The following is a 27,849-nucleotide window of genomic DNA, read 5'->3' as shown; positions in this document are numbered from 1 at the left end:
CGTTGAGAATAATCCAGAACAAGTTACATGTTAATTTTTGTTTACCCAACACCTAGACGAACACCCTGTATATAAGAAAGAAAGTAACCACGAAACATTGTAATTGAATTGAAAAATATTGTGCGATTGAAATATTATACAACGTTGCAATGTATTAATACAAATAATATTCCATTTTTCAACTTCAGTTACCAACATTCCTAATGCTTTTTTAACTCAGTTTTTTTATTTAACAGAGCGAAATACAAACAAAACCGCTTATAGATGACTGACAAAGATTTACATAAATTAAACTTTCTGAAGTTTTGATTTATACTGCAGGTATCATTTCTGATAGGTTAATGTATCTTCATCTTCATCAACCTGTATTAATCCAGCCTGGACATAGGCCTCTTCCATTTCCTTCCATGTTGACCTGTTTTTGTTGGGAGCATCCAGTTCTTTCCCGCTGGTTTCTGTATGTCGTCTCGCCATCTTAGCATGGGTCAGCCTCTGCTTCTCTTTGTTCTCCGTGGTCTCCACTGTTAATGTATATGGGTTTTTCGGGTTTTTAGCCCGTCGTTCGGTAGAACTCTTCTTTAATGTGTTAAAAATGTCAATGTTTATTATTCCCAGCACGAGACAGAAGACAGAGTGAAATTGTAAATTCTCAAATGAATTGATATTAGTCATTATCCATAAGTCATCATAAAAATTTCTGAACTTTTCTGAATTTTACAATAACGTACGAGTGAATGGCTCATACAATTATAATCCATAATTAAATATCTTTGGGTTTTGCAGCATTCTAACCCAATTTTAAAACAGGTTTTAATGGCAAACGGCACGAACAGTTATTAGGTCAATATTAACTGAAGTCATCATATAGGGTTCAAATAGGATCAGAAAATTGTTTCTGCAAAGCAAATTGCGCCTACTCCGTAACAGTAACAGCCAACCGGCGTCATTCTGGTTTTAATGAGATCGAATCGCTCAGCGCTGAGCGGAACCGCATAATCAGGTTTGCTACGAAAGCTGACAGTAAATGCCCCACAAATACAGTTAAACTTTTGCAGGGTAATTCTCTGAAATTATGTTTGCACTTGTACGATAGATATCTTAGATCTTTGATAAATCTTACAGATTTCTGCAAACTTTTTTACAAAATATTTTTTGTTTCAAAGCCGAATTATTATTATTAAAATATAGCTTTTGAATTAAGTGCTGATGACTATTATGTCGAAAATCATCTTAAGTTTGGAAAGAAAACATAATTCGCGGGTTACTAACTTAATGAAAATATTTACTTAAGTTTTTGCTTTAAAAGGCTTGTTAGCCAACATTTCACGACAAAACCATTTCGCAATAATTTGCTTGCATTATTTAATTTCGATAAGTTGAGGAATTATAAAACGCTGCTATAAACTATTTATGTTGAATAACCATTTCGATTTACATTTAACGTATCAATCACTGCGAAATTTTAATACATAATGGACATAATTTCTAAAACATAATGTTATTTTGCAAACCAGTAGGCACGTATTTTAATTTAAGTACCTATGTTTCGATAATTAAATTAGTGAAAGTAACTTGAAGATGTAAAAGCAAAAAGCAAAACAAAATTGTTAAAATGTAAATAATTTTTGTCTAATAAGTTCAATTTTTATGTTTGCCGATAGATATTTATTTCATTTTAAATTTCAGCTAACATCGACAAATTAAAAATAAGACATGTAACAATTTATAATCTTAAACAAATGACGAAGAATTTACTAATCGTAGTATTTTATTGTTTTTTTCTGTCACCAATGTATTACCTATGTTTTTTATTGCAATAAAATACATAACTATCAGATGTCGTGTTGTTTCTGATGATGCTTCAAGTAATTCTGAAATTCTGTCAATCACCGATATTTTCATCATATCTTTGTTCAGAAAATTGAGAATAAAGGGACAAAAGCATTATTTTTTCATTTAACTTTTATTTAAATTTACACGAAATGATAAAATTTAAAATGAGGACAGTAGCACAGGAAAAATTCACATGAAGACGCGCGGCGCACAAAGTAATGTTTCGCTTGGAAAGTTAAAACATACGTGCACTAAACAACAGCACGGTAACACAAATTGAGAAATTTATGAGCGCATTTTACGAAACATCAACTGAAAAACGTTATACATACTTTTATTTTGCAACCATTCAGGGTGCAAGAAGCTATTTATTCACCGACGACTCGCTCGTAAAATGAGATTTGTTACTGCAGATTTGTAATGGAGTAGGGTTGCCATTTCATGCCAAATATAGTGTACGTTTAGATGCGAAGAAACACATTGTCAAAAAGGACATATATTATATCTACTATTTACCTCGAATCCCTCAATTGATGTTTCGTATTTTCGAAACGTGTCTGTTAGCTTCCTGCATAGTTACATCTTAGCTCAACGATTTGATATCACCTACAAATCTTCATTAGTTGAAAATATAGAAAGACACATATCATATTTCAATAAAACTATTTTATTTGTATTTCATAATAACTATAATATTTTTGCTCCAGCCTGCTAGTTTCAAGTTAACTTCTAATTATCATGTCATGTTATCGTATGTAAATAAATGAGATACCAAGATACCAAAAGCTGTAAAATTATCATCTTTATAATGTTTAATACGGAGCCTTAAGCAAACAGCTCGAATTTCAGTTTAAATAGTTTAGATGCAAGTTTTTTATTTCTGAAAAGCTACTAAACTAGATCTTAAATTTTCAATAGAACGTTCAGGTAACAAGACCGGTTATTAAAAATTAAGCCTCTAAGTTTAAAAAACCTACTGGTGTTAAATCTTAATTGATCAAGTCCAATGTTTCAAGTTTTCATGTTTGGTTGTTATTGCAAACTTAGATTTTTCATCCATAAATGTTCCATCCGAAAACCGTATTGCTACACAGTGGTATTTTCATCCGTATATAAATCCTCAACACGATGATTGGGTATGGTAGCAAAACAAGGGTGACGTATATTTTTAATACACCGTTCTTTATGAACTTGAAACAGTTAATTTGAATTTCAGTCCGAAAATTATAAAAGAATATCCATATTGTAGATAAGTTCTATATTGTTGAGGCGGATTCATTTTTTTACAAATTTCTTTTTGGGTATTTCGCCTCAAAAATGTTTATCTTTAAAAAAGACAGAATTTCCTCACGTCTTTTATTACAGATTGATAAATAGTGCTCCTATTTCGCAATAAGAACGAATTATTTATCAAAAAGTAATCAAGAACTATCACCTAGAGGGTATCCTGTATCCGAAATACCCAAGAAGAAGTTTGTAAAAAAATATCCATATTATTTAAACATTACCCACAACAAACAACTCTAACGATTAATTCTTTTTTTTTCTTTTCACCACTGGTTTTAGCTCTACTGGCTACAGAAAATACACTAGAAGGAATAATTTTTAACAGTACAGGTCACTTGAGGTCAGCAAGTTCATTGCACAAGCAAGCACATAAACAAAATACACAATTCATATGTGTTGTCAGAAATAACTAATTTCAGTATGTAAATAATGGGAACATAGACTTTGGAAATTTGACTGGAATGAAATGAAACAATGAGTTAAAAATAAATAAATCTATAATTTTAAGATTAGTATGTCAACCATTATACTGACTAGAATGTAGCTGTAGATGTTTTAATGATATAAAATTGTAGCGTTAAAATAAGAGCTTGAAAGGTTTGCGACGGAAGTTTTCCATAAGAAAAAGGAACATCTGCAAGATAACGGGCGCACAAGGCAAAACCAGGACCACTGGAGAAGATATCTTAAAAATGATGTGAATATTGATTCTCCAATAAACGCAAACGCCAATTTTGTCTGAAACCCATCCAATTTAACTCCGCCTGAACTGCCAATAGCCATCGCTTTAGAATTATCGATATGTGGTTATATATACATAATTGACTGATCTTATTTTTCAGTACGATATTGACTGGAAGGAGAGATATCGGAAAGTATTCGAGGTAATGCGGATAAAAGCCTCTCACACGATCCCTTTGGTCCTCAACACAAGCCTGGTAAGGCATCCTTAAAAACCTGTAAGTTTCTCGGGATATCCACCACTTTSAGRMMTTRAYRAAGAYTYTTAATCCCAYATTCCCTTCGCACRCMTTTSWGGMATTAACKWRSWYTMTTYCMTATMMRYCAMATTTCTGKAWAACTTTWSTRATCTWWTYTTTWMTAATCGTTTACTATCGCCGTTCTGACATGGGGTTCAATGACCTTCTTGAAATCAGGACTTATTATTCAARAAATAAATCAAAATGTCCTTTATTGCCACCGAAAAACTCACAAATTTTAATGGCTCCTTCCACAAAATGTAAAAAACATTATATTACTCCTGCTTTATATTCTTAATGTTAATTTTCTATCAAAAAGGAATAAACCGTATTGACAGGGTCCCATCCCTAGCAGGCGGCGCAATTAGTTTCTTGCATGTTAGGTTCAATGCGAAACGTTTTGTCTTAAATTTATTTTACTTGAATGCATGTTTCACAACATTATTTTCAAACCTACATATTGACTTAAAAATAATTTATTTGATATTGTGCAGAAACTTTCAGCCACCGTAAGCGTAATGTTTGGTCCTTATACATTGTGTTTCTGTATTAAAAAAAGAGTGGCAAATTTAGTTGTTCAAACAGAAACTTTTACACAATGTTGGTGGTACTTTGAATGAATGATTAGACGATTAGTACTTACTGAAAATTATGTTTACTGACGTGTTTCGCTTTTTACGTGATTTTTTGCTTTTGGCGTGATTAATTTAAATATCGATTCGTTATTTGATGTTATAAGTAAAACTCATTAAAAGCAATTTTACAGGTCCGTTAGTTAACCACAGTTCAATAAAAAAAAACAGAAAAAAACGTTTAAATGTTGCATCCTCATAGATTTCTGGCAAAACATGTGATTGGCAGTCATGCGACACGTCACGCACATCAATGTTCATAGTTTTATTCATTTCCGTATATTTTCCTAGATCGTCCCATTACGCGATTATGCTATAATTTTTACAAAGCATACAATAAGTAATGTTACAGGAGTAATAATAATAACAGCGATTTTTAAATTTATTAAACGTTGTAATAAAATTGAAGCTTTATTATTTAAAGTGATAAAATAGAATGCTGAGGATCATAAATTTTACATCAAAGTTTGGAAATTGCTTAGCCCCTCCCTTAATGCACAGAAAAACCTAATTTGACTTTTCAAACTCGCTATCGATAATATACCTGAAACTGAAGCAAACTGAGCAGCCGATTTTTTTCTCTTCTATACCCAACCCTCGTGAGCGGTCGACAAACTTTTTAATTCTTTCACCTGTCAAGCTTCGTTCTTTCTCTCTATTTGCTTTCGTGCGGCATTCTACTTAGTTTAGCAAATGGAATTATGATGAATTGTGACAGTCCTCGATAATTCTTTCTCCATTCTTTTCAGAAGCGACTGACCATCAGAATTAGACTACTATATGCACTGTTTGTCTAGCAGAATTTTATGAAATATGGTAAGTACATAATGGTAAATTATTATCCAATGAGTTCTTGGAGTAAGTAAATTACATCGAACTTTAATATTACATTTGCTATAGATCTAATAAATACTATATATGTTGAAATTATTTGACAATCACAAACTTACTAAACTGATTGATTTTTTATGCGGTGTTTAAATTTGATTTCAAAGTATGGCACAACGCAGTTGAAAATGTCTAAGTCTCACACGCTTATTACACCTAAGAGCAACCCGTTTAGAAAAACCTGCTAACAGAGATACCGTGAGCATACAAAAACTTTCACAGGTGAAATGTTGTTAGAGAACAATTGCGAAATTCGTGAAACTACACAGATTTTAATTAAAATAGTCCGTCCTGAGACTAGAGCAGCAATATCTTAATATGAAAGAAATGTTTTTAAAGAGTCCGATTACTGTCGTGATTCAAGAACTTCTCTAAATTTGGAAATAAAATTTTATATTTGCAAATCACCATCCTTATATTACACGCTTAGATCATTTTTATCGAATTATCTTGTACGTACAGTGTACCAATGTACGCACACAACACAACTCAGTTCTACAACAATTACTAAGGCTCTCATCAACATACCTGATAATCATGACATGTGAAAATGCAACTAAGTAACCGCAGAAGTTACCAAGTCACTATTCAAATTATATTAAGCGCTGTAAACTTGGCACTACTAATCAATTTAACTGTATTTTCTTGAAGATGTTCATAAGCATATTCTGCGAATTCGTGCATTTAATATTCAGTAGCCAAAACTGAAGAAATTATAGGGTATGTAGAAATGCACTTTTTTGCTACCATTTTTTTTTCAATAAGTAACGTGATGTCGTATGTTCAACTTCCCAAATGTAAGTACCTATGTTTGTCTAAAGGATTAAACTGGCATAAAAGTATAATGTAGGCGGATAATAATAATATTTTTGCAGACTTCAAACTTTTCTCAACTTATATGTAATATGTACGTAATGTAACATAAGTAGACTGAAATATTAAGTAGAGTTAGTTTTAGTCGATTTTCAAAAAGGTTTTAATTACCTCAAAAACCGAGAACGGAGTCTCGATCAAATCTAAAACTAAATATTTTCGTTAATAAAATTGTCTCATTTTCTGACTTGTCGGAAATTTCAGTCGAAGTATTGTCGAAGGTTTACAAGACACCCGGTTAGAACTCTCCAACTCATTAAATTTAGCACAATTTTGCTTTTAATGCATTAAATAACATGGTACCATTAATAGCTTTTATAAAAAAATTATAACATGTTGTTGCCAATTTTCTGATGCCGTCGTTTTTCTCATCTAAGGAAAACATGCAACGTCTGACCTCTAAAATTGAACTCTCTCAGTCACTTCAGAAAGAATAGTTAGTGGAGCGTTGGAGAAAATCACGTTTGTTCTAGCTTTTTTAAAATTATTGCATGTTATGCCTTCCGTTTGTTTCGTTTAATTTATTAAAATCTACAATTTTCCATCAAATAGCAATTCCTCTACAACTAAAAGAGAAAATATTACGAATTTGTGAGCAGAATTAATTACAAGCACTTCCTCCAATCGGACAATATTGTACATTTCGCTAAAGTTTCGACGCAAAGTTTTCCCTTAAATATCAAGGCGTCTTCCTCCTCAAACCTTAGATATTTTGCTAGACTTACTTTAAAATGCAAATCGAAGGTAATTATTAAGCAAAACCATAAGCTGTTGTATCTCACATTTGCATTTTGGTAATTTACAACGAGAGCCTTTTAACTGGGAGGAAGGGAATGTAGTAGATTTCCTAAGACATCCAAATAAGTACATGTTTCTTACCTGATCAAATTAAACATATATATATATATAAATAATCTTTATTTCCTACAGAAAAAGGCTATCGACCCAATCGGTCTTTCTGCCCTTGTTTAGTATATATGTGCCTTAGCCTAGCTTATTCTAAAATTAATTCCTAAACATATATAATAGCACTTTGATTTAATATCTGTACACCGTATAATTTGGTGGTCTAATAACAGACAGGTGCTTTTGGTGCGGATCGCAAAATTGTAAAATATTTCTTAAAATAAAAAAAAATATATCGCAAAATTGTAAAATCAATTTTCCTGGTCCTCTTCAAGAAAAACCTTTCAGATGAGAACCCATATTAAGTTAGTCGACATTTTCTCTCAGCTTGGAGAATCCAGAAATATGAGTTTATGGATTTTGCAGTCTAGCTTTTCGTCTAGTATCTGTAACACTGAGGAAGGCAGCCGAGTACTGCCGAAAAATGGAAACATCACAGAAATTAAGAATATTACCACTTCTGATATGGGAGTACATCTTACCTAAACCAAAATTTCTAAATTAGGACGCCCAAGAACTCAGAAATTAACAATAAACATGTTTCAATAAAAACATCAGTAATTAATATGTCTGGTAATAATAAAATATATTTAATGTGAGATAAAATCTATATGATAACATTTTAAAATATTATTAAAGAAGGAACAGGTTTTTACTTTATCCAAACCAGCTAAGCAACAAAAAGCTAAGAAATAAATACTAGTATACATTTGAACTAACGTTTGCAAAAAAATGGACAAATTTGAAAATAACCGGAGAAATCCGATGTGAATATTTAATAAAATAACTTCGAAAATGTAACTGCATTCATTTAGAATTATAAATATCCCCAACACGAAATTGAGGGTCAAATTTTTAGTCAGTTTTTGTTTATTAAAATTAGAAAAATATATTTGGCTCTAAAATATTCTCACTCTTCCAAATTAAAAATTTTGGCATTCAATTATTACCAAAGGCGGTGAAACTGGAAACCAAGATATAAAAGTTTTCATCGTTCCCGAATAGCATGACCAGCGTTTGGTAATCGATCTTAATATTAAAGAACTTCCCATCACTTGAATTCTCAATTTCGGTATCTGTTCAGCGCCAAGCGGCGGTCGACCAGTTTTTTAATTCCTTAACCTGTCAACTTCCGATTTCTCTTTTCTTCGTTTTTCTCTCTTCTGTATTTGTCTGTGAACGACGAGTCTTTTTATTTGATTTGATAATTGGAATTATGATGAATAGCGACAGGCAGATAATTTTCTCCTTATTGTTTTATGGCGCGTGGAACTAATATTTGAAGAGTTTAAACGATATTACTTGAAATTCCTTTTTTGAAAAATATTGTTCCATTTGTTTATAATTGGTTTTGTCACTCAACAAGACGGACAAAATAACTTAGATATAATTGTCAAAAAAGTTGTAAAATGAGTCAGATGTTTCCGAGTTTGGTTTTTAAATAATCATATTTCATATCGATCTATGTTCTTACATTCCTTAACTTGAACAGACAAATTGAAATGTTTCCTATTTAAAACAACTTATTTCGGTAGATAAAAAATCGGCATTCGCAGAAATTATCGAAGAGTAGTGTAGTAAATTATATTACTTACCATTGATGTTTTTTATTAGCAATTGTTTTCATACATATTTATCATAATTGTTCTAACTGTTGAAATAATATTAATCAAATTATCTCCTTTCCACATAAAAGGTGTTGAGTTTTTATTTTGTTGGTGTTCAATTGCTGTTATGTAACTAATAATACAGTTACACTAGCATGCAATTCCTTAAAGTTCACAAACTATTGAACAAAACATATTTTTATGTGTCATGTCATTTTTTTATTATTCATAAGATCACGTCTCGTAGAACTTAGGTCTTGTTTTTATGGAAAACATCATTACTGGTCGTACGCTTGATTTGTTTATTCACGATTTTCAATTTCTGGGTAGCTGTGTGTGTTTCCTAATTGAGTATTTTATAAGTGCTGATATTGGGGCAGTTTTGTTGAGCTGTTTCCTCAGTTCATCGTGTAGAAGCCCTACTTGCTAGAAGCTTGTAATTGAAAATCTTATGTATTCGATTGACGATTTGGTCAATGCAGTTCATTTTCTATACCATTTTCCATGGCGGATGTTTCCTTCTATATCCATATTAGTATTTTGGAATTGTTGATGAAAATTACGCATATTTAATGTTCCGTGTGTTGGCTAAACATCATATTTCAGTAGTGTTTTACAAATTAAACAGTTACTGCATCATCATCTGCACCATTTTACTATATTAGTCTGATATAAGTATTTTATTTTATTTTAAGCTTGCAATAGCGTTTAATGCGTTTTTAACTAAAAAGTAGTATTAAAAGTGGTGTTCCCAGTTTGAAGTTATTATAGCTTTTTAATGTTTTGAGCAAAATAAAACATCGTGTCTTAACTTTTTTTAAATTGTATCAGCTGGGAAACAGATAATGGCCATGAAAGGTGATTCAATCAATTGTTAATGCTTGTTTTGCAAGGACGTGAAGTGCGTGAAGTGTATCACGTATTGAATCAAATTGCCGATGGAAAAGACGGTTACCTTGGCGAAAATAATCTATTTCTCTCACACAGTTCAAATATTTATGAGAATAGGGCCTATGTTCCATCCTAAACGCCCTGAATATCATGCAAAAAATATCCCCAAACTAATTCAACATTTTTATCTGTCGGATATATTATACGGATACGTATATGTAAGAACTGATAAACGAGATCTTTCTCACTACACAAAACTGTGATAAAACGAAAAATAGAACGTCGATTTTCAAAAACAGTATTTCGTATTTTAATAACAGCATTCAGAGTAAAACACAAATTTCCCATATGCAATATTTTTTATGCTACTTAGATGATCAGCAAAGCCCAAAATCCATGAGCTACCGAATGCCTACAAGCCAGCCAATATGTATGTTATTACGGGCTGAATCTCTCAATTTACATTTACCGGTGATATTTCTTTGGCTAATGCAAATTTACACGTTTGCTCACAGATAGTTGTCAACGTCTTTTATGTTTTCTATGGATTTGGCATGAATATCGTGAAAATTGAGTTGAACCAGAAATATACGTCTTTCTTCTGAAAATTGTATGTGAGTACAATTTCAATATGCAGTAAATATTTCCAGGGGGTTCGTATTCTAAGTTATCGGATCTAAGGATCGTATCCGTAATTCTAAGTTTATTTAAATAGTTAATTCGAGTAACCTATCGTGGCAGCGTTTCGGGGTCTGTAGAAAATTCCATACTAAATTGGAATATTTACCTAGGGGAAAATACAGCTTAACCGTTTAATCGAAGTATGTGCATAATTATATAAGTTCATAAAGTTTGTTCAGGTTAATTATGTGGGTGTATTTTTGCTTGAACTCAAAAATTTAATAAGTTCGAAATTCAAAAAGATTTACGCTTCCTTTAACGTATTTAAACTGAAAGTTTTTAGGCGCGTATAAGAATTTTCTATCTTATGTCGCTCTTATTATAATACCTTCTGTTAAATGTTCAATTGTAGTGAATGTGTAGGGTCATAGTATGCTTCGAAATACTTATAGCAATTTGAACGCAATGCCTGAAAGTGTTTATTTAAATTTAAAAAAATGTAAAGCCAACAAGGACGGATATACGGATATCCGCCCGCAGTGATAAACTTTTATAACTCAAAAGCAAATGAGAATTTACGTCCTCATTAAAGCTAATAAAGTGAGCAACACAATCACTTAAAAAATTGTTATTCCTAACTATCAAGCGCTCAATTTCTGTCCAACCTGAGTTTGTTTCATTAACTTGACGCAAAGTATCGCTTTCATTTGAAACATTTTAAAACTACATCTCCAAGGTTTGGTAGATGTAAATATAATTGTATCATTATTTCTCTCTATTTACCTAAAACGTAATGCTTTGTTATTTATTAATATTTTATCTTTTCAAATAAAGTCTGGTGACCTAAATGAGTCGTTTTGGTGTCGCAGAAAAGCTGTTCAAGCTTTACTGAAAAGCAAACTTATACTAACCACAAATAACATGATGTTTTACTGAAGATTAAGAATTTTATTCCAAACCACTTACATAAATACCAGTAGAAGATTATTATGGCTTTATTTGCTTGTAAATATTTTTCTGAAGCCCCCAATTTGCTTCGCTTCAATTACAGAGTTTTCTGAGATAACAGTCAGCTATTTATTATCAATCATAATCGATGTGGTAACAATACAGTTGTCGGATCGTAGCTAAAATGCACATTTCTATTGCGAAACTGTATGTCTTGGATTTTGTGCTTTTAAAATTTTCAATGGCTATGTTAAGGATCAAAATAATGCACAAGTATCTAAGCTCATCTTTACCATATAGACTTTAGGTGCGCCAAATTTATAAACTCAATCTATTTTATTTACTGAAATAATCATTATCATACCTTAGGTATTCCAAAATTATAGTAACGAAGAATTTAGAAATATCCAGGAAACCATTCTATACCTATTCAACTTCCTGAACAACAAAGCTTAGCTCAGCTTAAGGTCTGGAGAGAGTCCATATTGTATCCGGTTATTTGTTTGAAAAGTGATTCATACTTCAATAAGGTTCTATCTAGCAGATATTAAGAAAGTGTTGGTCAACCTGCAATAAAATTTTTGTTATGAAAAAGTATTGATATTGTAATTTTATTGTAAAAAACCAAAAAAATTCTGCGTGAAGTCAAGGTTAAGAGAAAATGTATATTTAGGTCAAACTCTTACCCGAGCAAAAGTAAAGAAACACTTTGTAATATGTAATGTTATGATGCATAAAATGTTTAACTGTTTACTTTCAAATAAAAAGTTTACCGCTCATATTACAATGGCTCGTCATTCAAAACTATTCGGAGCGAAACCGCGATTATTTTATTTACCGTGATTTTCGAACTTAAACAATTCTTGAAAGTCGACTGAATTTTATTGTTTACGCCACCACATGGACGAGCTTCACATTCTGTTGCTAATAATGACTGTATTTTTTACAAACGCAAGCACTCCTTTTTCCCATTTTCCCCGTGCCGATAGTTGCAATAACTTAAAAGTACTCCTAAGCAGATCAGTAATTCAATGCAAATGTTTTGCCAACAACACGAATATTAATTCAATCAATTATATAATACATATTTTAATAACTTCAGTATGTGAATAGCAATCGTATGTATGTATATGTATTCTTTAGAAAAATCATTTTTAGGACTTCTTAGAAACGTCTACCTAAGATTAGTTATTATTGAGTTCTTACAGACGCTATTACGTTACCAATTTTGGATCGTGTCGTTCCCTTCATCGTCGTCTAATGATTAAGTATTTCCATATTTTCCAAGCTTGCAACTAGTAATTGAATGAGTAATGAGTTTTTTGCGCCGTTTTCTTCGAGTTGAATATTTTACGTCCAAAACCCGTACAGATATCGTCCCGTTCTGAAGCCATTGAAATGAAATTGTCAATACATTGAGCGTTTCAATATATAATTATTTATTTTTAAAATTTGTTGTCGCAATTTGTTGAAATATTGACCAAATGCTTTATTACCAAAAACCTATGTTTTCGTATGAACGTTAAATAATGCTTGTAGTGTTATTCTATGTCTATAACCTACTACTAAGTTTTATTTAATTAACTTATGTGTTCTTTTCGTCGAAGTCATTTTATGTAAATAATATATCATCATTGTTTCCACAGGTTTTTAAACAAAATGTACAAAATGTGTTAATTTGGGAGCCTTCCCTCTCAAGCCGCATTCATATAACTTGTCTTACAGTAATTGATGGTCTACCGTGTCGAATGCCTTGGCAGGATCTAATAAGGTGATAGCGATGGGTTTTCTTTGATCTAGGTTCTCATAAATTGCGTTTGATATAGTGCTTAATTCATCCGTGATTGCTATGTTTTTAATAAATCATTAATAAATGATTAGTCACTTGATTTAATATTTATTGCTTAGACCATATTTCAAAGAATTTGTAATAGTTTAAGTGATGATAACATTATGGAGCACACTGAGTAGGTCTAGATTAGTTTTTGTGATCTTGGTCGCTCTAACAGCATGATCAGCGATAAAACTATTAGTAGGTATAACCTATTTCAACTGAGTTAAACAAACCTTTCTATTTCCACACGGCTAAAATACATTTACGTAATATTACTTATAATGGCTAGCTGTGATGGTAACGATCTGAAATAAAGCAATTTACGCAAATCACAAAATACGGGCATTTTTAAATAGTGGCCATTTATCGAACCAGCAGAAACCTCAATTATCTCCGTTGTCATATATATGGATACTTTATGTAACTCAAAATTTAATGTATAAGAACCGGAAATTTTAGTTCTTTCTCTATCTGTAGATGAAAGCCAATGGGATATAACTGCGACATAGCAAGCAATTCAAACGACTTTCCAAGAGACAGTTTAATAATATTATCAGAACTTGTATACTCCACTGTTAGAAACTTAATAACAGTTTAAAATCTTACTCGATTTGCAAGTATTACTTCAAGTGATACTCTTACAGATACTGATAAAGTTTATCTAGTTTATGACGTTCGATGGACTAATTATAAATTATAACTTTCAGAAGTCTAATATCGTTCGACATTTTAAAATTGAAGGTAATTGTTTATTTTTCAACGTAGCATTTTGGTTCGCTTATATAATTAATATCTTAATAATTTAGTAGCAAATCGCCTTTCTAAGCTGCATTATTTCTTCTTATTACTCATTAAAATTTTTTACCTTTTTGAAGTGGCTTAATAGATCAGTTTTAATCAAAGTACATGAAAGCTTTATTTGGAAAAAATCTCCGTCTCCGGAAAAATGTATATATGTGAAAAAATGGAGCACAAGTCGGATTTATCTAATTTTTTTAAAGCTAAATCGAATTAAATGGTTTAATTTATTGAAAATTATACTTGGCCCTCGCAGCCAAAAGATATTTTAAGAAAGCTAGTATCCGTAAATTCTAGACTTACGATATTTAGCGTTCTGAGAAAGGTGTCAGTAGCTCACGCTTCAGCTGAAAGCCGCGTGTAGTCATATTTCATATCAAAAATTGAGTTGAGCTTTAAGTTTAAAAAAATCTGACCTAAAATATTCCGATATTGAATTAGCTCTTCCAGTGGCATCAAATTTTGAAACAAGTGAAATTAACAGTTTAAGCCAATTAAAACTCATTCATCTCACCAAATCGAATGAATATCCTTCGATTTAATATTCAGTGAACTTCCAAGAATTATTATGTGAAACTTTAATTAACAGGCTCGCTTTGTTGCGACATACACCAGCATGCTAATATTTCATAATGCTACTTGTAACACTAGTAATTGCTGTGTTCGAAAAGGGCGAGAAAACCGCTTGCACCGTCAGCATTTCCTGGTTTCCATGTTTATCTCAGCTCTGAATAATGTGCGTACGCCGGCGTATTCATAATACAAGAGAGAAAATTTAGTTCGATTGACCTAGCGCCAAATTGATGTGACAAACTAAATTTTACGATCGCAGAGTCAGACAATAATTGCACCCTGGATACTTCCAGGATAAAAGTTTAACGGAAACATCGAGCACACACCGAACTCTATACTAGCTCTAATGGGGTATGACATATTTCTATCATTTGTGTTAAATGCCACTGGTAAAAAGTAAATGGTAAAAGGTAAACGAGTGCTATTAAAATAACCACATATCCGGACAAACATATATAATTACATTGCTTACAAGTGTATATTTTCCTGACTGTATTTCAACTTAATTCCACAGAAATCCCTGGGTTCCAGTCAATTTTATTGCTTACCATTTAAAATATTACAAAAACGTTTCGGCGTTTTTCTCCACCATCATCAGTTTGTCTAAAATATACATTCACAGTCGTTACTAGTTTAAAAGAAAAGCTCTGTTAAAATATACATACTAAAATACAAATTACAAACATATTAAAAAGTATATTAAAATCGTTTGAATCTCTTGGGATTACAGGTGATGAGTCAGGGCAATCGTGTTCGGGAAAAGACTAGAATTTATTGTTTAGAGATTTAAATTTTATTTACAGGTATGGTTGTTTCTACCTTCACATTTGGCAAGCCATTGAAAAATCTTTACTTCGTCCAATATCGAGCGAAAGAATAAAAAACTGTTTATAATATTTGGCATTTTTCTTTGCATTCTGAGGATATCACTTTGTCTGCATTTCTTCAATATACCAAGTGTATATATTTTATGTAGTTGATTTAATTAGTGTATATAGGTGTTCGTTTAATTAGTGTATGATAGATAGAGCTAAGATTGTCTGTGTCTGATCTAAAATTCATTGTGTTCTGATGTTTTTTAATTTGTATCATTTCATGGATTCTTCTCTTATTATAATTGTCTTCATTGATTAATATTTTTGTGCTATCAAAATCAAAACTATGTAACATTTCTTGCGCATGCTGTGCTAATGCTGGTCCATTTTCGTTAACCTTTCTTAAGCTATATTTATGTTCATATACTCTTTTCTTTAAATATTGTCCTGTTTGACCTATGTATGCGCTTTCACAGTTCAAACAATCAATCTTGTATATGTATTACATTAGGTGTGTTTAACTTATCACTTTTAGGCTTAAATTTTGTGAAACATTCTTTTGCTAAATTGTTTTTAGTTTTCTCTGCTATAGTGATATTATGCGGTTTTAATGCGGTGAATATATATTTTAGACAAACTGATGATGGTGGAGAAAAACACCTAAACGTTTTCGTAATATTTTAAATGGTAAACAATAAAATTGACTGAAACCCAGGAATTTCTTTTGAATTGCTTACACGGTATTTCGTGTTATGTTAGGGAGATGAATATCACAAAAAATAATCATATAATTCTGGCAATGGAAAAATTGAGTTTCATGTCTGAGCTTTCGTAAAAGCGTTCCTCCTGTTTCAAGGTTTAACTCCTGTTTCTTTCCACACAAGAAAATTACAATCGTTTGTGAACAATAAATTTATCTTTTCATGTTTAATAAACCATACGAAAGAAAGAGGAAGCTCCAAGATTAGAACGTTAGATATAAAATCCTACAGCTCCTCTAAAAACGTAGTCAGTTCGATTTCCAAAGTCCTTGATATTCTAAAGTTATAATTAAATTATGCAATATTACATTTATATTATACTTTTATATTCTTACGCATTTGAAGCCCATTAGTTTGGGTTAGTTTGGGTGTGTGAAAGGTGTTTCCATTCAATCAGTGTGAGTGAAGATTATAAATGTTCGAACTTTTAACTTTGTCGTAAAAGAAAACATTTCGTAAGCATTTACAGCTGTACTTAACGGAAGACTTATATAACTCTATTTCCTTCTATTTTTTTGAATGTACATATAAGAGTTCCATACGAGTAGGTACAGTTGGGTTGTAACTGGTTACAATTTTATTTCTAAATAGTTTTCGCTGACTAATGAAACATGTTATTATATCAATTAGTGTGTAGTATATTGAATATTCAGATCGTACTTACGAATTCCGCCTTTATGAAGTAGATGTCAATGACACTAGTAGCTGAAAGACTTTGATTTCTGACTGAGATTTTTTAAACAACAAACGATGTGTCGAATTAATGCTTTGAAACTGTATGACTACGTTGAAAATTTAGTTCGAACTAGTGTCTCGTCAAAACATATTTGCAATTGATAAACGTATTTTCAAATTCTTTAACTTTCTTCCTGCTGTGAATGATGATCCATATTTATAAGGGGTCTCATTTTCAAATTTGCCACCCTTAATATCTTGGATTCGAAATAAACCTCAATTTTTTGAATTACTGTTCTAATTATTTGAATTACAAGGCGACCCAATGCAATAATGTTTCTGTAAACACTAAGCTGAATACCAAAATCTGAATTCAGGCAAGTTCAATTGCTTATCCAACTTTAAAACTGTAAAAGCGATTGTTCGGAAACCTCTGGACAAAAGCAACACAGTAGATAGATACCAATAAAAAGAATTGAACGTCGTTTAAAACGATGGTCCACTTGACCCTCCCTCCCAATTAAGATTCTGAGGGTGACATCTACCTCTCCTAGGGCGTTCAAGGGAAACAATAATTCTTGACATATTCATTTAAAGTCTCCCCCTTACAAACAAAATTGACGTGTTTCCATTTTCTTTATTTTTAACTGCAATACAGACAAATTTTAAGGGTGAAAGAACCAAATAACCTGAGTCGTTAAACGCTCTATAAAACAACTGGTATAGTTAAGAAGTGCATAACGGAAACTGGAAAGTTTTAACAAAAAAACATAAAGTGTACAGTTCTATATTTGTACTTAAAATTAGATGATGAAAATGGATGGCGAATATTGATATAAACTATGTACATAACTGTACGGCACATTTACGGCGGTAACGGCACATTTACTGTACTTGACTAATTTGTAAAATGTTCTTATTTTATATGCAGAAGCAGGATTAAACTTATTTAAAACCATTGAAAGCGACCTGCTATTAAAAAATATTGTTTAATTTTCACTTAGAGAAATAATGAAAAATAAACGAAAAATAACAGTTTTTTCTCATTTTTAGCAAGTCCGGATGAATTGATTTAGTATTTTATATTAATAAGAATTGCGAAGTACTTTTAATTGAAATTTAAATAATTCGATATACTCCATTAACTTATCTAGAAAATCTAATCCAATATTCCTGTCGACTCTAAGGACATGGTGACTTAGCCATCGAACGGTTAATAAAGGCAAAAATGTTGAAACCATCACTGGACCTTAGATAAATCTATCTCCCACAAAATATTTTATAAAAGAAAACTCATGTTATCGTTTGTCAAAATTAATTTCATTTTAGAACACCCATCTTCGGTGAAAACACCACAAGGGATCATTTTCCATTCAGATAATGTTTCCTTTGATATGGATTTATTTAACGAACTCACTAGTTGGTTAGATGGTTTCTTCCGCTCTTCCACTTTGTGATGCTGAAAGTTCAGAAGTTTAAAACGCACCCGTCAGTTAATTAATTTAAAGGGATTTACGAACATCAGTTTTGAAAAAAAAGTAATACTGAAATGTTAGTATGTGGTATTTCATAAATGTGGAGAGTAAAAAACCTTCCCTGATATTAATAAAGAACAAAACGAGTGAATATAAATTTAAAATTTGGTTGACATTTCAAATATAATCTGATTCATCCATGCGAATTTGCTAATTTCCATGCGTTTGTTACTTCGAACTTACTGCGAAATTAAAGTGATTCAATCTTTTGTCTTTGAACTTTTATATAATAAAAAACACGTTTATGGTAACATAAGAAATGCTACTAATGCGTAATCAAATGTGTTTCAGCCGGATTCATGAATCGAAAACCGAGTTAAACATAGAAGTGTCATGGAAAATTAGAGCCACTTGATACTTGCATACACTGTCTTTTGTTGAGCAAACTCTATAATCCTTCCATGAGCTAATTTCGAGTAATCGCCTGTTATTAATAGATAAACTCCTATTCATATTTCAATGACAAATCAATTGGTCCTACACTTGCACATGCAACAGCGTCACAGCTCCAGTTACGCCTTCATGTACATCTTCAATAAAACGAAAATTATTTACAAAACTAACAAATGTCATTTTATAAAAATTGTTTTGATCTTAATTAATAAATGCCGGCAACTAATTTGGATTTTCTCACTTTCCTGTTGCAACTTGTTGTAGGTTTCTAATTCAATCAAGAAAATAATTCAGCATATTTTAAATATGCACGCCTACTTTTGTATACAAAATAAGAGGCAAAATCGGTAGCAGTTTGTCACTTATATGCTTCATACCAGAGGCAAGAAAGGACTTTAACTAAAGAATTTGTTATTTGTCACTGCTTCATACGGTCCAAATAACTTGCGTATACTAGATTTTGCACTATTTAACGAATGTTTATCAAGGAAATAGTGATTCTATATCTGAATTCTACATGTCATCGTGGCCTGTTAAGCCACATAAAACCAATTGAACGTAAATAGGTCACCTCAATTTTCACATAGATTATTATACTGGGTTGTCCCATATAACTACAACTTTTATATCCTTTATATGCATTTGCATGCTACACAATATGTACTTAAAAATGTGAAGCAAGTTACATTATTGGGCAGAAAGTGTTGTTGGGATTGGATTGGAGACTTCAAGGATACTAAAGTTTGGGCAAGACCAATTATGTTACCGTTTATATTTCTAGTATGACTTAGAAATATCCGGTTGAAGGCAGGAATATAAATATAATTTACATGGAGATTTGAGATGTCTCAGAAAACGTTCGATGAAAAGGTTTTTAAATATTATTTGACAAAGTTTTAGTCCTTAATAGGTACTAATTCTAATAACCAGATTCCTATTATTTACCACCTTTGCGAGTTTTCTCATACAATTTCAATTCCGAAACCATAAACTGCCAATTAGATTTCTAAGTAGCTATACATTTATAGTAACCGAAAGTTTTCAATTATGTAACAGACTTAAATATTTCCTTTTGTGATGTATATGGGTTTCTTGTTTGATCTTTAATTAACTAACCTGAAGCGAGAATTGAGAAGCCACATGAAAATTTGATCCTAATTCACTCCCGCAAACCACATAAATTGTGATCGAAACGCACGTGATTCAACACGTGAGCTTTGGATAGACGTTAGGGCGATCCGTAAGGGTGTCGCGTTTCGCGGCAACTGGATGCTGGAACTATGGAAGGAATGTGTTGCCCCTTCGTCGAAAAAGTTGATCGCGCATGATTTTGGTCCCCAATTTATATTTCAAAATTCAATTTGATGGCTATTGCATTATTCTGAGAAAGGCCCAATCAGTTTTATCGCTCACTTTAAATGAGTGAATATAACATGGTTTTCGTATTGTAGAGTAACTAGTAAATTACATGTTTTCGTATAAATTTAGTACCTTTAACCTGCATTTAGCTCTACTAATGAATTAAAAACTTGTTAAAACATATTAGTTACAGAGTTATGCATTATTCTATACAATTTTTAAATCGGTAAGGGACTGTTCCTACAATCAAGAGTAAAACAATTATATGTTTTAAAACCTTAAGTGATACTTTCCACACGACTAACTGCTACTGCACAAAGTAGGCAATTTTTGTGCTTTTGGTAAATAGCCAACGTTTGAAAATCAGGTTTTTGCTTTAACTTTTCTATGAAGTTACTTTCAAGTACACTTACCGTACACTGTCAATTTAGCTTTACACGAATATTTAGCATATACAAGCTCTCTCTAAAAGATAGGGAAAAACATTCCCACAAATTCCTGAGGTTACGCACCAACAATTTAATTTAGTTTGGTTGTTCTTTAATTTCATTTCATTATAATAATTGATATTTTGCCTCATTATTTAATTAAGGTGTTTTTAGGGTTAACATTCGAGTGCACGATCTGGGCTAATTGTCACACATTCAGAGCGAAAGACCTTTTATTAGCCCCAAAACATTTGCAACACGACAAATTTTACATTTCAATTTTTCACATAAAAAATATATGAAACCACGATCAATAAAAGCTATTTAATTAATAAAATATCCTCCACTAGCTTTCGCAGATCCGAAAAAGTTAAATTCCGAACTGTGATAGGCGATTTTAACGCAAAACTCGCCAGAACACAACAAGAAAATATCGACACCGTCGAAATCTTTGGAACAGGAGAAAGGAATGACAGAAGAGAAATTCTCCTAAATTATTAGCAAAACGAAAACGTATTCTGCATGCATAGCTTCTTTCAAAAACCGATCCTTCTTTCAAAAACGAAAATGAACTTGGTTAAGTCCGAGCGGCCTCGTGAAGAACGAAATAGATTATATTCTTGTAAATAACAGACATAAACAGCAGAACAGGTAAACATAAATTGTTAACGACAACAGAAACCGATTAATAACGGTATGCGAGTAACTAGACCTAAAAACCTAAACCAAAAATTAAAAATGGGTTTTTCCAACACACGGAAATACAAATCAAGCCGCAAAAGAAGCATTAGGTTTAGTGGAAAAAAATCGAAGAGGAGAAACCATATTGGTGGGATGCTGAGATTGAGAGAGAAATAGAGGAAAAGGAAAAACTGTATCACATTTACTTATCTCAAAACACAGAGACATGTGCTACACAGAATGCCAGACACAATTACAAGAGCGCACAACCAAAGGTAAGAAGAATGATTAGTGAAAAGAAAAATGCTGCGTAGACGCAAAAGTGCGAGAAAATAAACTCTTAGTTAGGAGGCCGAAGAAGTACCGAAAGTTAGAAGACGATAAAATCAATTAGAAAAGAAACGACCAGAGATATAATTTCGCCAATATCAGGCAAAGAATGGGATGCACACTTTAAAAAACTTTTAACGGATGGAAAAAGAGTGGAATTTCAAGAAGAAGAAATAAATGATGCCTTTATATACGATATGATCTCCAATACCATTAACACTTCCTGACGTTAAAAACGTACGCACAGCCTTTAAAAGCGGAAAATCTGCCGGACCCGGAAATAGCCCAGCTGAACTTATTAAATACGCTACTGATGAACTGTACGAAATATTTTCCAAAAATATTTAAAAGGAACCAAATTCCCAAATGGGTGGAAAACATCATATATATCCACAATTCACAAAAAAGGAAGGAGAGATATGTGCGACAATTATAGAGGCATATCTGTAACTAGTACGCTGAGCAGAATCTACGGCAGAATAATAAGAAATAAAAAGGAAAAGAAGTACACAGACATGGAGGCAGAAGAACAGGGCGGATTCAGGGCACGTAGATCGACGGTAGATCGTCTGTTCTGTATAACTCAAGTTATCGAAAAGAATGCCATATGGACAACAGTTGCATTTACTATACGTAGACTTACGAAAAGCATATGACAGCGTACCACTTAATTTACTTTGGAAGGCTTTGGAGAATACAAACATTAGCGTTCAGTTAATTGAAGCAATTAAAGAGTTGTACAACAATAGTGAAGCAAATGTCAAAATAAAACAAAGGCTAACAAAAGGGTTTCAACTGAATAAAATACTTAAACAAGGTTGCTGTATTTCGCCAACACTTTGCACGATTTATTTAGAACAAGTCCTTAAAGTATGGAAAAGAAAATGTCAAAACATGGGAATTCCATTAAATGAAACCATTTTATACACCTTATGTTTCGCCGGCAATCAAATTGTAGTGGCCCAGGAATTTGACGACTTGGAATACGACTCGAAAACTGATAGAACAATACAAAAAGTGGGGTTTGGAGGTCAATATAAAAAAGACAGAGAATATGTGCATTGGTGGAACGTTTTACCAATTTGCCAAACTCGACACCGTTTCAGATTTAAAGAACTTCGTTGTTTACATTGTGGCCACTATGATTAAGAGGTCGAGTTTGACTTGAGCTATCAAGAACTAAGCATTGTTTTTCTTGTTAAAACACACGTTTTACTTGTCCAACTACAACTTTCTGTTTATGTTCTATAGGACTTGGTTTTGAATTATTTCACGTATAAGGTTTCACAATTGGGTTAACGGTTGAAAGCCAAAAAAAGTATGCAAATATTACATTTTATAGCTTTTCGTTTCGTTTTAAATTAAGAACCTCATTTTTGCTACTTGCGAAAACTAGCTGATGAATAATCGGGATTTTCCGCAAATGTGGCTTTTTTCTTTCCATTTTTAATACGCAATATTAACATATTTTGATGCTGCGATTTGGCTTATGAGAAAACTTGTTTTTCGCCAACCTACTTTGAAACTACTAAAAAAAGTACTACTTTACCACTAGCTTTGATCTACAAACAAGATCCACACCTCAGTAGCTATCTTACATCTACGCGAAGTGTTACTAGCAATCGACAGGAGGTGCCGGTTCACTTTGTGTCTTCTGTAATATATTATTTACATCTCTCAATTTCGTCGCCATAATTCCAAACAATGTTTTACTTTTGCCTTCTGCTTATATCCTTCAATATTATATTCATTGATATTGCTTGATCGCTTCCGGCAAAATTAGTAAACAGTACAGGAAAGGTCAAGCAACTTCCTTACTTCAAAACGAATTTCCTTTGAAAGTCAATAGTAAAATAAAGAATATTTATTAAACGTGCGGTCCAATCGCTATTGGCTAACTTCATATACATATAAGTAGAAATAATTTTTCGTTCAACCAGGTACTCACTCTTCTTTAAAAGAGGCAAATATCCTAATCTAGTTACTTATAGATTCTAATGGCAAGAAACGTAAGTTCACTAAGTATGATCCGACAATTGATGGAGCCAGCAATCAAACCCCGCAAGAAGCAAAGTTCAACCAGTGTACGTCGATCCTGTACAGATGAGAACAAATGATTGCGAATCAGAATGAGAGTACCTATCCAATAGGTGGGTATATCCCAAGTGTAACAACGTAAGTATTTTAGAAAACGTCCCTGTACGGCTCGGAGGGCGTTAATGCGTAACCGAGAACTTAATGAGAGAACGCATTGAAATGGTTTGGAAACTAGTGAAAATAAATTAAAATTTAAAAAAATAAAATATCCATTAAAAAGTTCCTAACGGATTAGAGTAACAAATGCGAGGTTTTATCAGTAAAATGATCAGGCATCTTACATCTGCTGTTTCCTAGTTTTCGTTGTGGATTTTGCTAATTAGGCAGTAAGTTACGGATCATACGTAATTTCCAGCTGGAATCAAATATATTCTGACTAAATTCCCGACTTTGTTTTATGCTAGTATCAGCTGTTAAAAGAACTTTACAATGTTTTCTTTACTATATTCCGTAATCAGAGAATATAGAAAAAAAGTAATAATTAATAATTAAAGTCAGAATTGAAAGTATCTACTTAATACGCTTTGTGCGAAACTTGATCAGTTTCCCAAACACTTCACAAACATGACGAAATTCTACATGCAATTACCAATTATATCAATATTTGAAGAGCTTTAACAACTAATAAATCAAATTAAGTTTACTAGCTTTTCAAACATGTAATATTCGTTAATCAAATAAAACATCCAGTTCAGTTTGCCACTATTGCACGAATTTAGATAGTAGGTATGCACAGTAAAATTTTCTTTGCCTCGTTTCCGTCTAAACACTTAGTCATCATAGCTTTAACAAAGTATTCTAAGGTGATAACATTTCGAAATAAAAACTCAAACTCAAAGCTAAATAAATATCCAATAATGTGAGTATTTTGCAACCCTCCATACTATCTGAAGATTTCAAAATGGGTGGAAACTTTTGGAGAGGCTTGATATTTACGACTTTAAACTTGCACTGAAATATGTCTCTTTCCAGATAATATCGATGGTGTTCTCGGTTTTCGTAGAGATTTTTTTTCTCCTGGGCTTTGCACAAACGAGATAAACTAGGTGCAAAATAGTAACAACCCAAACAGAATACAGCATTTGCTGAATTTATAAAAACTTACTTGACTGGTATTATTCACAAAGGAAGTGAAAACTAGCTTTCTATGATTCACACTAGGGTGAAAATATTTATATGGCGAATATGATTATATAGCTCACAATCCAGTCAAGTCAGAATTTTAGCCGTTTAGAAGCAGATGAACATAGACTTAATAATAACATTGTTTCAACAATGAAACGGTCAAGAATTAGCAATATTTATGCCTATTTACTTATGAGCTTCCAAATAAACTGTAATTAACATTAAATTTTCTCTGCTTAGTTGAGAAATCGCTTCTAACTAACATTAGTAAGTAATTATGAAAATGATCCTAAAAATAACAAAAAAGTTTAAAATTGCTAGTGTAAAACAATAATTAAGTTAGTACAAAAACACATTTAAAAATCAAGGAAATTGTACTTTAGGAATGATCTGCAAGAGGTTATATGATATAATATTTTGGACTAATATTACAATTTTCCGATCATTTCATTTTCATGAATTGATGATAGCAATAATTCAAATTAATAAACTATACACCATACATATCGTTCCATTTTACTGTTTTTCAGTCATGCATATGATATATAACAATACTCTTATTGTTGCGCTTATATTATCAACACATATTGAAAATTGTGTATTTCGTTGGTAGTTTCCATGAAGGAATAAGTGCTCTAGATTGGATTCTGCTCAAACCAAAGCAATAATTAGAATATCCAGCGCTACATAATGCGAATCCGATGCAGATTGGACTGATGGGACTTTGGTTAATTTCCCGAAGGTCCACTTTAATTGGAAATATATGGGAGCAACAAACAACAGTAGCCATACGTTAAGTCCGTGAGTTAAGGGTTTTTGAATTTTCTGCAGTTCGTTTGCTGTTTCCATAATTCAAAAACGCTGTTTCGTAATAATCTGCACGTTCAAAGTTGAAACGTTTAATTAACATTTTTCTGGAACCTTTCTTAATTAACAGTTGTGGAAATGAAAACTAATGCAATTATGTTGTTTCCGGTTATATTCTGGTTAAGCTGCATTTTATTTAATATTTTGGAATAATGTTAATTGAGTCATTGTTCATTTAACTCCTGACATAATAGTAATATTTTCTTGAGATGCTTTATATTCCTCAGTATTGAAAACTTTTGAGATCCGTCGGTTAGCGCAGAAAATAAATTCAATTAAAAAAACTTAAGAAGAAAGTTTTGTTTTCCAACTTTTATTCGCACTGCAGCACTCTATTGAAACTGCTTAAAAGCAACTCCCGGATTATTAAAACCCCTCTTTCTTGCTTAACATATTATTAAGAATAAAATGAGTTCAGCTGTTGAAAAGTTTTATAGAAATACTATTTAGAGCTTCAATTGGGAATGGAATAGAAATATAAAAATGTATAACAAAGTTGAAGGAACTTTTGTCCAGTACTGGACACTGGAAATAATTCAGCATTTTTTCCTAAAATGTTCAACTATTTTAATTTAAAATAACACACAAAGTTTCATTAAGGCCCAAAAAAATTGCATGTTAAAAATATTTAAGCTCACACTTTTGACAGAAATCAAAGCATTTCTTCTTTTTTTTGGACGATAATTGAAGTAGTCAGCATTACTAGAATTGAATATAACAATTTGCTCTTAAGGCAACCTAAAAGATAACTTTCTCAAATATACCTATATGAGAAAGATTGCACCCTTACATGCATTTGGGCGTATGCCCCGCCTTACCAATCGTTAAATTTACGAACATAGCTTCTCGAAATGGAGTTTCCATGCTTGCGACCGAGTTTTATGTGGTCGGATGGCATATAACACTCAGCACTCAATTCAACTAGCACACCTTTAAATCTGCTGCAATTTGTTGCCTACTCTAAAATCCCAAAGCAAATATTTTGTTTTCCAAAACACACTGAAGTATTTAGAAATCGTCCAAGACTCATTTAATCGATGAGATACACATTGACAAGCATTAACTTACAGATAAGTGTTGTTTCCCCGAAGACCAGCCATAAACCAAGTCAAGTTCTGCAATAATACCGCTGGTCATAGCGCGTAAATCTATCGCCACAAAAATAATAAATTCGAAACAGGGCGACAAGCAACGCTCGAAATTTTATTAGTTGGTTATGAAGTCGTTGTCGGAGATTGCGGAATAAAAAAGGTCTTCGATGGTTCATACATATGAACCAACAACAATATTGATTTCATGATCCCAGGGCCGCGCCGTCCATTAGTGCGAAGGCGTGCACTGCACGACGGCGCCAAAAGTCAAAAGGCGCCGCGGCGGTATTATAATTTAAGAAATTTCCCAGAACTCCTCGTACGACATGGGGTTCTTCAAAGCCCACATTCATCCCGGAGAAACAATATTGTTGAAAGCCGTACGTCGACTGAATCGACTCTAGCAGCTCTAATACTTCGACTGCTTTCTGCTAGTTCGATTTCCTCACGTTCTTCGATCGATCGCTCAATTATCCGGCTTCTCGCGGAAAAAGTAACTTGTTTTATATTTAGCGTTTAGTTCCAAAACAAGACGAAAAATAAGCTAGGTAAGTAATTTACTAAAATTTACTTATTTACATACATAATACCTGTTTAGAATTAAAAAAATATATTTTACAGACATTAAAATAATCTAGATGGTGTAGGTACTTATTATTGCGTCATTTGCTAGTTCTGTCACTATTACGGCGGAGTATTTTCACTTTGCTTACCTTGTAGATATATTTTTACTAACACTTTTTCTTAGTGGTGTTTGCTGCGGAAAATCGTTGTTCTATCAATTTTCACTCATTTAGAACTTACCTATTTTGGGGGCATTTAAGCCATTTAATCCACTTCTTGTTCGATTTTGTATTTTTGGAAGTTTCATATCTGTGTAACTAGTCATTCTGAGTTAGTTTCGATTCCAATTTGCTTTCCTTTTCAATAAAATACTGTTTTCCACCATGTTATTTAACTTCAACTGACTTTGGCCACATGGGAAAATTACCTTTCTAGCTTGGGCACTGTAATAATAGCA

The 27,849-nt window shown here is 32.2% G+C and overlaps 1 protein-coding gene and 1 long non-coding RNA gene across 2 annotated transcripts in view; one reads left to right on the top strand and one right to left on the bottom strand.

The window, feature by feature from the left end:
• The window catches only part of LOC109536020 (lachesin), a gene marked incomplete at its 3' end in the record, with an annotated part of 219,347 nt that extends 199,050 nt beyond the window's left edge, over positions 1-20,297 (bottom strand). Inside the window, 1 exon segment of the mRNA XM_048661141.1 lies at positions 19,967-20,297.
• Positions 14,772-26,152, top strand: LOC125502576. Its single transcript, XR_007280345.1, has 3 exons — positions 14,772-15,022; positions 23,640-23,823; positions 24,718-26,152. It is a non-coding gene; the product is annotated as an uncharacterized LOC125502576 (long non-coding RNA).
• The last annotated feature ends 1,697 nt before the right edge of the window (positions 26,153-27,849 follow it).

This window comes from Dendroctonus ponderosae, unplaced genomic scaffold, assembly GCF_020466585.1.
Source record: "Dendroctonus ponderosae isolate FM_Combo_2020 unplaced genomic scaffold, Dpon_F_20191213v2 Dpon_F_20191213_1, whole genome shotgun sequence".
NCBI lineage: Eukaryota > Metazoa > Arthropoda > Insecta > Coleoptera > Curculionidae > Dendroctonus > Dendroctonus ponderosae.
Note: the sequence above shows the minus strand (reverse complement) of the source record. Positions and strands in the feature narration are given on the sequence as shown.